This window comes from Microtus oregoni, unplaced genomic scaffold, assembly GCF_018167655.1.
Source record: "Microtus oregoni isolate MIOR12 unplaced genomic scaffold, Mior012 000447F_ref0000006, whole genome shotgun sequence".
In the NCBI taxonomy this organism is placed as follows: domain Eukaryota; kingdom Metazoa; phylum Chordata; class Mammalia; order Rodentia; family Cricetidae; genus Microtus; species Microtus oregoni.
The window spans coordinates 4,025-14,419 of record NW_024545028.1 but is presented as its reverse complement, the minus strand read 5'-3'; the positions used below and the strand labels follow the sequence as shown (position 1 = coordinate 14,419).

The 10,395-nt window shown below is 47.5% G+C and overlaps 1 non-coding gene across 1 annotated transcript; it reads left to right on the top strand.

The window, feature by feature from the left end:
• Positions 1–6,728: 6,728 nt before the first annotated feature.
• Positions 6,729–6,862, top strand: LOC121445742. Its single transcript, XR_005973997.1, has one exon. It is a non-coding gene; the product is annotated as a small nucleolar RNA SNORA42/SNORA80 family (small nucleolar RNA).
• The last annotated feature ends 3,533 nt before the right edge of the window (positions 6,863–10,395 follow it).

Genomic DNA, 10,395 nt, shown 5'->3' with positions numbered 1-10,395 from the left:
GAACACTCACGGGTCCCCGGTCATGAGAGGAGGGGCTGGAGAGGTTGTAGTTCCACTGTCTACTCTCCAGTCAGGCATGCTGACCTCCAATACTGTAGGATTTCCTTCGAGGCAGCTACCATGCCGACCTTTCCCCTGTGCCTAAGCCAGGTTGAAGGAGATCTGATTGGGAACATACACAAAGCTGCTCTCTGTCTAGCAAGAAAGAAGGCAAACATCAACAGATTGGTAACTTGCCCACTATGTACTTTCTGATGAGCGATGTAACAGAAGAGTGTGGCTAAGAATACAGACCCCGCTCTCTGCTTCCCGAATAAGCTGAGAGCCGCTGTTCATTCTGGTGTCCATGGTCTTGTCAGCCCCAGTCATTCACACCAGATTTCACTGGTATTTGGATGAACAACTTTGGATTCCCTATTCCTCCTCCCTGCTGAATTAAGACCCTGCTTTCTAAAATCAAGGTGAAATTAGTACGTAACAAACAGCATTAATTTTCTTTTGCTTTTTGAGAGGAGGGTTTTACCATGTAGCCCATGCTAGCTTCAAACATACCTTCCTCTTCCTTCTGTCTCTCAAGGGCTGGGATCACTGACATGTGACACCATGCCCAGCCTAAACACTCTAAGTTTTTAAAATATTTTTGAAAGATTTACTTTTATCTTAATGAGTGTTTTCAGTGTATGTATGTGAACTACATGTGTATGTATGTATATATATATATATATACATACATACATACCTATGGAAGCCAGAAGAGAGTATTAGATCCCCTGGAGCTGGAACTAAAGATGGCTGTGAGCTACCATGTAGGTGCTGGAAGTAGAGCCTAGGTCCTCTGGAAAAACAGTGTATTTAATCTCTGAGCCCTCTCTCCTGTCCACTAAACATCTAATCTTAAATGTACAGTTCAAAACTGCATGTGAGCATGTGTATGAGTGTGTGTGTGTGTACAGTGCATGTTTGTGAATGTGTGTGCATGCATATGGACACAGGTCAGAATGTTGGATGTGTTACTCTGTCACTCCCCACCTGATTGCCTTAGACAAGGTCTCTTACTCACTAGAAGCTCGCTCTTTGTGCTAGGCTGACCTGCCAGTGAACGCCTCGGATTCGTCCGTCTCTGTCCACCTATGTTGGGGTTTTAGGAACATGCAACCATGCCCAGCTTTTTACATGGGTGCTGGGGAGTCAGATGCGGGTTCTCATGCTTATATAGCAAGTGGGCTTCCCCTTTGACTCATCTCCCTGGTTCCTCCAATTTTTAAAAAGATTTATTTTATTTTATGTGCATGGGGTGTTTTGGCTGCAGGTATGTAAAGTGCACCACGTGAGTGCCTTGTACCTACAGTGTCCAGAAGAGGGCGTCAGATCCCCTGAAACTGGAGTTACAGGCCTTTGTGATCTGTTCTGTAGGCTCTGGGAGCCCAACCTGGGGCCACTGAGGGCTCTGAACCGGAGTCATCTTCACGGTGCAGCGCCCCAACTCGCATTGTTTGTAGAATGATTCCAATAGCCGGAAAGATTGCCTCTGCAGCTTAAAGCCAGTCCCCTCCAGACCACTAGAGAGAGAACTTCCCTCCCACCATCATCCCAGGGTTTGGGGAGAGCAACATCGTAAATGTTGATCACCAGAGCCCTGGCTGGGAGTAGCAAGGACCACAGAGCCCTGGAGAAGAGCAATCAGAGACCTTTTCTACAAGGCAGAGAGAAGCTGGGCAGGCAGGGCATCCTGCACCTTGCTTCCTGACTCCTTCCAGGCCGTTGAGAGTTTACTTGGCCTCAGCAACATCCTGCTTCCCAGAATCTCTCACCAGAATTGGCTGGTGAAGACAGAGCCAGTTCAGAGATGCCAGAGGCCAAGGCAGGGCCCGATTCCCACTCCTGGCTTCTCTTTCTGGCTCCCAGCCCTGTTATCAAGGGTGCCATCAAAAGCCTGGCAGAGGCTTGCCTTCCTGCCAAGCCTAAGAAGGCCTGGAGGCACGAAACTCTCATGTGTTTAGGGATGGGGAGAGATGCCGAACAGGTTGGGAGCAGAGAGGTTACCATGCAAGCCATTAGTCCTTATTTACCCTCTGGGGCCGCTTTGACACAAAGGTAGCAGCCCTTGTCCAAAGCCCTGAACGCTTCCCATGTGTGGACCAATGTCCTCCTGCCAGCGAGATCCGTTCCTCTTCCACATGCAGCGACTGCTAGCCCCTGGCAGGCACACACCCGGTCTCCTCTCTGCTTTCTTACAATTTCACACTGCTCTCATCGCTTCGGCACCCTCATCTCTCCTGCCCGCCCCCACGGTGCTCCTCGGTGTTCCCCCACCCCCATGACTGTGCATGCAGTAGTGAAGTGGTCTCCTCCCCATGTGAGTCATAACAAAGCGTTCCTTCATTAAGTCTCTTTAGTCTGCTATTCTGTCACAGGGATGAGAAGAGTAGCCTAAGACAGCCTTGCGAGAAACCCAGGCTAGCCTTGAACTCATAGTAATTCTCCTGCCTCAGCAACCCGTGTGTGGATCATAGGTGTGTGCCATCATACCCAGTTTGGGTGGATTTTATTCTAAGTCTGATGGAAGCTACTGGGGGTTGGCTTTAAAATATTGGCTACAGGGGCTGCTGGGGAGATGGCTCCGTGGATGAAGAGCTTGCTACACAAGCCTGTAAATACCGGCTGGGTGTGGCAGCCCACCTGCAACTCCAGGAAGAGACGGAGGAAAACCGGAGCAAGCTGGATAGCTAGACTAGCCAGACAGGTTAGCTCTGGGTACGATTGAGAGGCCTTGCCTCAATGAATAAAGTAAAGAGTCGCTGAGGAAGACACCCAGTGTCAACCTTGGGTCTCCACATACATGTGGACACAGGAGTGCCCACACATAGCTAGGCTTATAACCACATACGCACGGAAAATATAAATAATGGCTACACTATTGCTTAACTTGACCAAGGCCACAGACCAAGGCATCTTCCACTAAAAGAACTTCTTACAGATCTCCAGAGAAGGGTGAACGTCATGGCCTGGGAGGGCACCCAGAGAACTGCTTCAGCAGTCAGGAAGCAAGATTCTCTAGTGTGGTCTCCTTGGGAACAGGAGGGAGGTGCTGGAGATGGGTAAGGCCTGACCTATTTGCACCGTTTCAAGAGGCACAGGGACTAGAAAGTTGGTAGCTGGTCCTGGTGGTTAGAGCGGAACACTGCCCCTGTGGGTGAGCCAACTGAAGAGGCGGTGGGGGTGGCCTCTGAGCCTTTGGAAAGTCTATGCCTCTCCAGGGCCAGCTGCTTACCCTTCCTTAACAAAGAGAGCCTTGGTAAGGAGCCAGGCAAAGCTGGGGTCAGGGCTGCTGGGGAGGGAAGGGAGAACAGAGCCCAGAGCCCAGCACCTGATCTTGCTGTCGAATGGTGGCAGCTGAACTGGGGTAGGGTGGGAAATGAGAGCTTGGCTTTAGGGCTTGTTTGGAAGTGGCATTGGAAGAGCTATATGAGCAGCCTGAGATGGTGTCACATACATGACAAGTGACGGTGTTATGTACATAACAAGTAACGGTATCATGTACATGACAAGAGGCCCATCCTGTCTCAGTCTGGAATAGACACGTGTGTTTCCCCCACACCCCAGACCTGTTGTGTACTGCACAGCCTCACAACCACACGTCTGATGTCGGTGACTTGGTAAAGAGTGGTTGAGGAAAGGGTACCTCCAAGACTCAAGACAGACGAAAAGTATTCAGCACAATACCGGCGATGAAGGGAGCCAGAGGATTGCTGTACCGTTTATTATCAAGCAAAATTCGTGCACAGAAATCACAAGAAAGAACGGGGAATCCGAAACGGGTCACCAGCTGCTTTGCCGCTGCTCTGCTCACCCTCCTTGTCCCAGAGGGGCAGACCTGGGTTCCGTCTTCTCTTTTGTGTCTTGTACTCCGCCCTTTGGACCAAACTGCTCCTTTTCATTGACTAGCGGACCAGCGACAGGGTTCCCGTAACCGCCTGGCCCATAGCAGGGACTCTGTAAACGCTGCCGCTGTGTCCACTGAGAAAGTAGAAAGTTTGGCAGAGCTCACGCCCTAGGTGCCAGCTCTAGCTCCCCCACAGCTAGGCAACCCTGAAGAGCAATCTTGCTTCTCCTCATCTCCCTCCCCTCATCTGGAAGCCCAGATAGAAGGCCTGGTTCTTCTGGTAGTTATGAGGATTAGATGAGCTTGTACCTGTCTGGGACCAGCCCTTGCACAGTCTGCATCAGTTACAACAGCATCGATCTCTAATATGCTGAGGTGAGCCGAGATTCAGAGAGAAATGAGACTGAGGCCTCTCTGTCTTCTCCTCAGGGCTCACTTCTGGACCTGCTTCTTCCCCCACCCCCCATCCCAGTTCTCTGTGGGCTTTCTCCTCAAGGCGCCCACAGAAAGCTGGCAGAGTTCACGGTGCCAGGCAGCCATCCCTGGGGACGGAGAGGAGGATAAATAGATCCTCTAGCCAGTGCTGTTGATCACCTGGGTTTGAAGCACCCTGCTTGCTTGCTGGGTAACAGCCTGGTGGCTCTGCTGATTAATCCCTAGGTGGTCAGAGCTGACATGGTGGTGTCTGGGTGTGGACTATTCTGAGAAAGTCCACAAACTCCCTTGAGGGAGCCCCAGCTTCAGAAGTCTCCAGAGAGTCTATTTCAGAGGAACAGGCAGGAGAATAAAATAACTTCAGGCTCAAGCTTTGAAATTTATTTACTCAGTTTGGCCAATCCTGCCATTTCAAAGAACTCTGTCCCATGGGACAGGCCAGACCTCAAAACTCAGCCTGCAGCCCGAGGTGTGGATGCTGGCTTGTGTATAATGCCTGTGTCCTTAATGGCCTCTGGCTTTAAAATTTTTAATTAATAAATTTAGAGACAGGGTCTGAATGCCGGGCTGGCTTAGAACTATGTATATTAGCCCAGGCTAGCTTTGGACTCATAGCAACCCTCCCATCTCCTGTTCCTGGGTGTGGAGCTGGGATTACAGTTCTGCTCACCACATCCAGTTTTCTCTGCATAATAGATGTTCATTTTATGATGTGAGATTCCCCTCTGTATGCTGTAAATATGTTTTACTATCATTGGTTAATAAAGAAGCTGCTTCAGCCTATAGCAGGGCAGAATAGAGCTAGGTGGGAAAACTAGACTGAACTCTGGGAGAAAGAAGGCAGAGTCAGAGAGATGCCATATAGGCACCAGAGGAGAAAGATGTCTGCCAGGACCTTATGGGGAAACTATGAGCCCCGTGGTGAAATATAAAATAATAGGAATAGGTTAATTTAAGATGGAAGAGTTAGTTAATAAGAAGCCTGAGCTAATAGGCCAAGCAGTGTTTTAATTAATATAGTTTCTGTGTTATTATTCAGGTCTGGGTGGCCAAGAAGCAAACAAGCAGCCTCCATTTACAAACTGGAGTGCCAATGTGGGCTGACGACATCCACATAAAACCTGAGAAAACTTGCAAAGCAATTCTGAGTTTAGCAGTTTAGCGCAGTTTTTTGGTAACCGCATTTTGGTGTGGGGGGGTGGACTCTGTTTGCTGGCTGCAGGCCAAAGCATGCCTCCTTTGAGAGAGGTCTTCCTGACTCAGCCAAGGCAGCAAGGGCTGCAAGGCTTCTTTAGGGGAGGGCTTCCTGGTTTGTGCTAGTTGCATAAGCTCTGGCTCTTTCAAGAGGCCAAGCACTTAAATGGGGTCTGTGAGCAGTGTGTTACAAATTGTTTAATAGCGATGTAGATCCTCTATGACCCTGGATCTGGGGCAGTGAGCACGGCTCTCAGAGGCAGTGAACATACCTCTGCCATGTTGGACTGGGCAGAGCCAAAAGATAGGGCCATGGAGTTGGTCCTAGCCACACCCTCTTAGCATTAAAAAAAAAAAGTGTACCTGATCAGAAAATGATTACATATACGCAATAAAGACAGATTCTGATAAAAATAAACCTCTAAATGGGTCACAGTGTGTTTAAAAATGTACATAGGCTTGAGAGAGAGAGAGAGAGAGATAAAAAATAGTTACAAAAATAAAGTAAATGATTTTAAAAAATAAAACAAAGTCTTTAAAGACACAGTAAAAGTAATATAAAGAATACAGATAGTCATAGATTAAAGGAGTAAAGAAAAATAAACTACATAAACATAAAAATACACAGAGACTCTGGATTATGTATATTATTGTGTTTTCTTTGAATTTTTTGACTGTGAATGAGCTAAGTTCAGAGAAACATTTCATTGTATGGGCTGCTAAGCTAAACTAACATACATATTTTAAAGGTATCTTGGCTTCAAAATTTGGGTCTAAGGATACATTGCTTTGGAAAAGAGGTTCTGTTTTTGTTTCCACAGAGGACATAAAGCTGTGGATTCCTTACCGGCTAATGTGGCTTGATCAAACAAGACCCCCTGAAGCAACAGCCCAGATGGTCCAACATCCATGACAGCTTCAGGACTGCTGGCTGAGATGGATTTACCACGCAGGATACACCATAAAAGACCTGATTTAACAGTGCCCCCCAATCAGCAGGAAGTAGTCTAGAGAACAACACCCAAATTTTCTAAATGATTGTTTGTGTTTGTTTGTTTACATTTAAAGGAAGATATGCTATAGAGATGAATACTTTGCATTGGTATGGATCTTGGTTTATTGATACAAATTTTAGGTCAATTTTGTTATATGTACATTTCTGCTCTTGATTAAGGTATTGTGTTTGTGCAGCACATTTAAAAATGTAATGTATAGTGCATGGGTTTGGATTTATGGCAGGCCCGTTTCCCTGGGTCTGTCATAGTGTCCTGTGCTAGAGCAATCTGCAGCCCCGAACCATTGCCTGGCCTCTGCCTGTAGGCTACTGGCACTGAAGTGGGTCACACAGTAAGAAGGGGGGAAAAAAAGAAAAAAGAAAAAAAATTTAAAAATTGTAATGTATAATTAAGAAATAGAGGTTAATAGATAGGCATCTATAATAGTCAAGCTTGTAGTCATGTTAGGTTTTCTAGATATACAGAGCTATATTTCAGATAGATATTCTTGAAATCTTTCAAAGACATACAGAATATGGCATTTAAAATGTTTTAAGAACTTAGGACTTTTCATGATAGTGAGACATGTCTGCTTCTGGCAGCACCAATTACTTCAGAGAGGTTGATGGGTACTGAAAAAACTCATTATGGAATTTGCCTTTAATGTGACAAGGCTAGTCATTTAGGCAAGAAACTGCTCTTGCCCAGACTGCTTGACAGTATGCTGTATAAACTGGACAAGCAGGACCCACAGAGAAATGACTGCTATACTTGCCTAACGAAGGTGAGACAGTCCTTCAAGGTTTCTGCTTCATGAAAGAGTCTGCAAGGCATCCTGCAGGACACAGAAAAAAGTGACTAACAAACTGCCAATATAGGCAGAACTGTCTTTGAAATTTCCTACTTCATGGAAAAGTCTGCCAGATACTATGGGTCTGTAGGCTGAAGATGGTTGCTCCAATGTTATAGAAGAACTTTGGATGACTGTCCAGGCAGCAAGATGTCTCTGTTGATTCTAGAGTTTTGGAAGTTGCTTAGAATGCACTTCCTGTTAATTTGGGTAATATTATAACCTTCTAGAATCTTTGAAGAGTTAAAGAAAGATACTTATAGTTTTCCTTAGTTATGATAAAGGATAAATTAGATATAAAACTTTAGACTCATGAAGATAGGATAAATTATAGAGTATTTTCCTTAATTTGTCAAGTGGAAATGAACTAAATATTGTAACTATAATTCTTGCTTGGTACCTGTTTTGTTATATGTAATTTTACTATGTTAAAGTTAAAACCTTTCTTTTCATTTAGGACAGAAAAAGGGAGGTGATGTGGGATTTCCCCTCTGTATGCTATGAATATGTTTTATTACCCTTGGTTAATAAAGAATTGGCTTTGGGCCTATGGCAGCGCAGAATAGAGCGAGATGGGAATTCTAAGCAGAGATAGAGGAGAAAAGAAGACAGAGTCAGGGAGACACCATGTAGCTGCCGAAGGAGTAACATGCCGGCACCAGTAACTCACAGCCTAGTGGTGATACATAGACTAATAGAAACGGGTTAATTCAAGATGTTAGAGTTAGCTAGAAGTATGCTAGAGTTGTTGGCCAAACAGTATTGTAATTAATACAGTTTCTGTGTGATTATTTCTGGTCTAGGCAGCCAGGAAACAAATGAGCAGCCTCCACCTACAATCCCCCAAGAAGCAGATATTTAAATTATGATTAATAACAGTAGAAAAATTACAGTTGTGAAGCGGTAACAAAAACAATTTTATGGTTGGCGGCCACCACAACATATGGAACTGTATTAAAGGGTTGCAGCACTAGAAAGGTTGAGAACCACTGGAGTCCAGCTTGTGTCTGGTGGGGTGGGAGGACCTAACCAGTCCTGCTAGAGATCGAACCCATGTCCTTGGGCAAAGGAGGCAAGTGCTCTATCACGGAGCCACACTCCCAGCCCCTGGGGTGCTATTTGTTTGGCGCCTGACAGGCATGGTTTGCAGACTATTGCATGCTCAATACCTCACCCGCCTCTTTGGGAAGCAGCTATCCTGAGCATTCCCATCATGCAGTAGAGAAAACAGAGGCACAGAAAGGTCACTTGCCCAGGAGGGTGGAGTTTATGGGGACACTTGGGCTGTACTGTTAACCACAGTGTTCATTCACGTTTGGGGCCTTCCTCTCAGAAGGATGTAGCCAGTCCTTCTGAAGAAACAGAAGAGGAGGGAGGAAGGGAGTAATTCAGACCAAACTCCATGGAGGTGGCCTTAGCTCCCATTCTCTGATCCGTGTGCCTCAGGCAGGAGGCAACAGCTGTCCCCTGGCTGGGAGGCAGAAACCACTCTGCTTAGAGGTCCAGGGGCACTGGCTAGTCCTCACGATCACAGAAAAAAGGAGCCTCGCCTCCCCCGCGCTGAACCCAGTCCTTGCACGCACCTCACTGTGTCCTCACCTTCCTGTGGCCATGCCACAGTATGATGGCTTCCACCCTGTAGAGCAGCACCCAGCTGCAGGACACGGGTCTTCTAGTGGCTTTGATGAAGTCCCACAGATGCCCCAGGAGCCCTTGGCACAGCCCAGAAGTCTGTTTTCAGGATGAGCTTAGGACAGTCCCTCTTCTCTGCCTCCACCCAAGCCTGCAAGCAAGCGTGGGGAATTGGTTTAGACAAGCCCAGGCCCCGCTGGCCCGAGAAACTCCCCTGCAGGAATGAAGGTGAAGAGGGTGTGTGTATGTGTGTGTGCGCTGCAATGCAAAAGGAACACACTTCCAGCATGACCCAGCCATGAGCCCAGGGACGGGGGTACCGTGGCAGTCAGAGCATGACCAGAGTATCCCTGTTGTGTGACTAAACTTTTCCTGGGGATAGGGAGCCCCCAAACAGACCAAAGTACGGATACAACCAAAGTTCAACTTGATGAACCAATGAGTTTTTATTGAGATTACGTACAGGAATACAGGTGAGGGGTTACTCGGAGCAGAAATGACTCAAAGACAGCTGCCTCACCAAGGCCCACCCTAGTACCTGACAGCTCTCAGAAGCTGGGAACAGCGTGACGCAGGACCCACAAGCAGCTCAACAGGTTGCGGGTTGAAGGGTGTCCCTTTCAAGGGACACCACTGGTCTAATGCTCTTCCAGGTAGCTAGTCTGGTCTCAGAGCTTTCTTTCAGGTTGACTGGGGATGGGGGTGGGGTCAGTTTCACGGACTTCCTGAACCTAGTTTGAGCTGTTTATCCTCATGCTTTAACCCCTCTGGATAGAATGTGTCAATCTCACGCGAAACTGTTGAACAATTTCGGAGTCCTCAAGCCTTGGTCACCCATCTTTCTCATTCTGCTTCTCCTTCACTGTTCAGAGCCTTTGTTGGAATTCACTGCCTCAGAGCTGCAGGGAGGGGGCGCACCAGACTCGACTGCCTTTCTACCCTTACACAAGAGCCAGCTTTCCTGACTCCACGGAGGACGCTGGTGCTGCAGCCAAAGGCACACACTTAGCTCATCCGTGAGCCTCTTCTCTTCCGTGGCCAAACCACCTCCAGAATGCACAGACTCTGCCCTTTCTAACCTTGTCGCCCAGGTCCAGGCCACCTTTGTGGCTCACCTGCTCTAAGCTTAACCCAGCAGGTCTCCCCATCTAGCCTGAGTCTGTGTGGTGCTGGGAAAACAAGCCACACAGCTACTCGCCTGCCTCTGAACCTGTGCCCTGTCTGTCCCTGTGTCTGGAGCCAAGGGGAGTCCCCTGACATCGCCACTCCTCCCCTTTCCCAACACTTTGGAAGATTTTCATCGAAGTCTTCTGCATAGTGTAGCACACACAAAGCCCTGGGTTTGTTGGGGCACCATATAAACCTGGCACAGTCGTCCCACCTCTGTAATCCCAGCACTGGGGAGG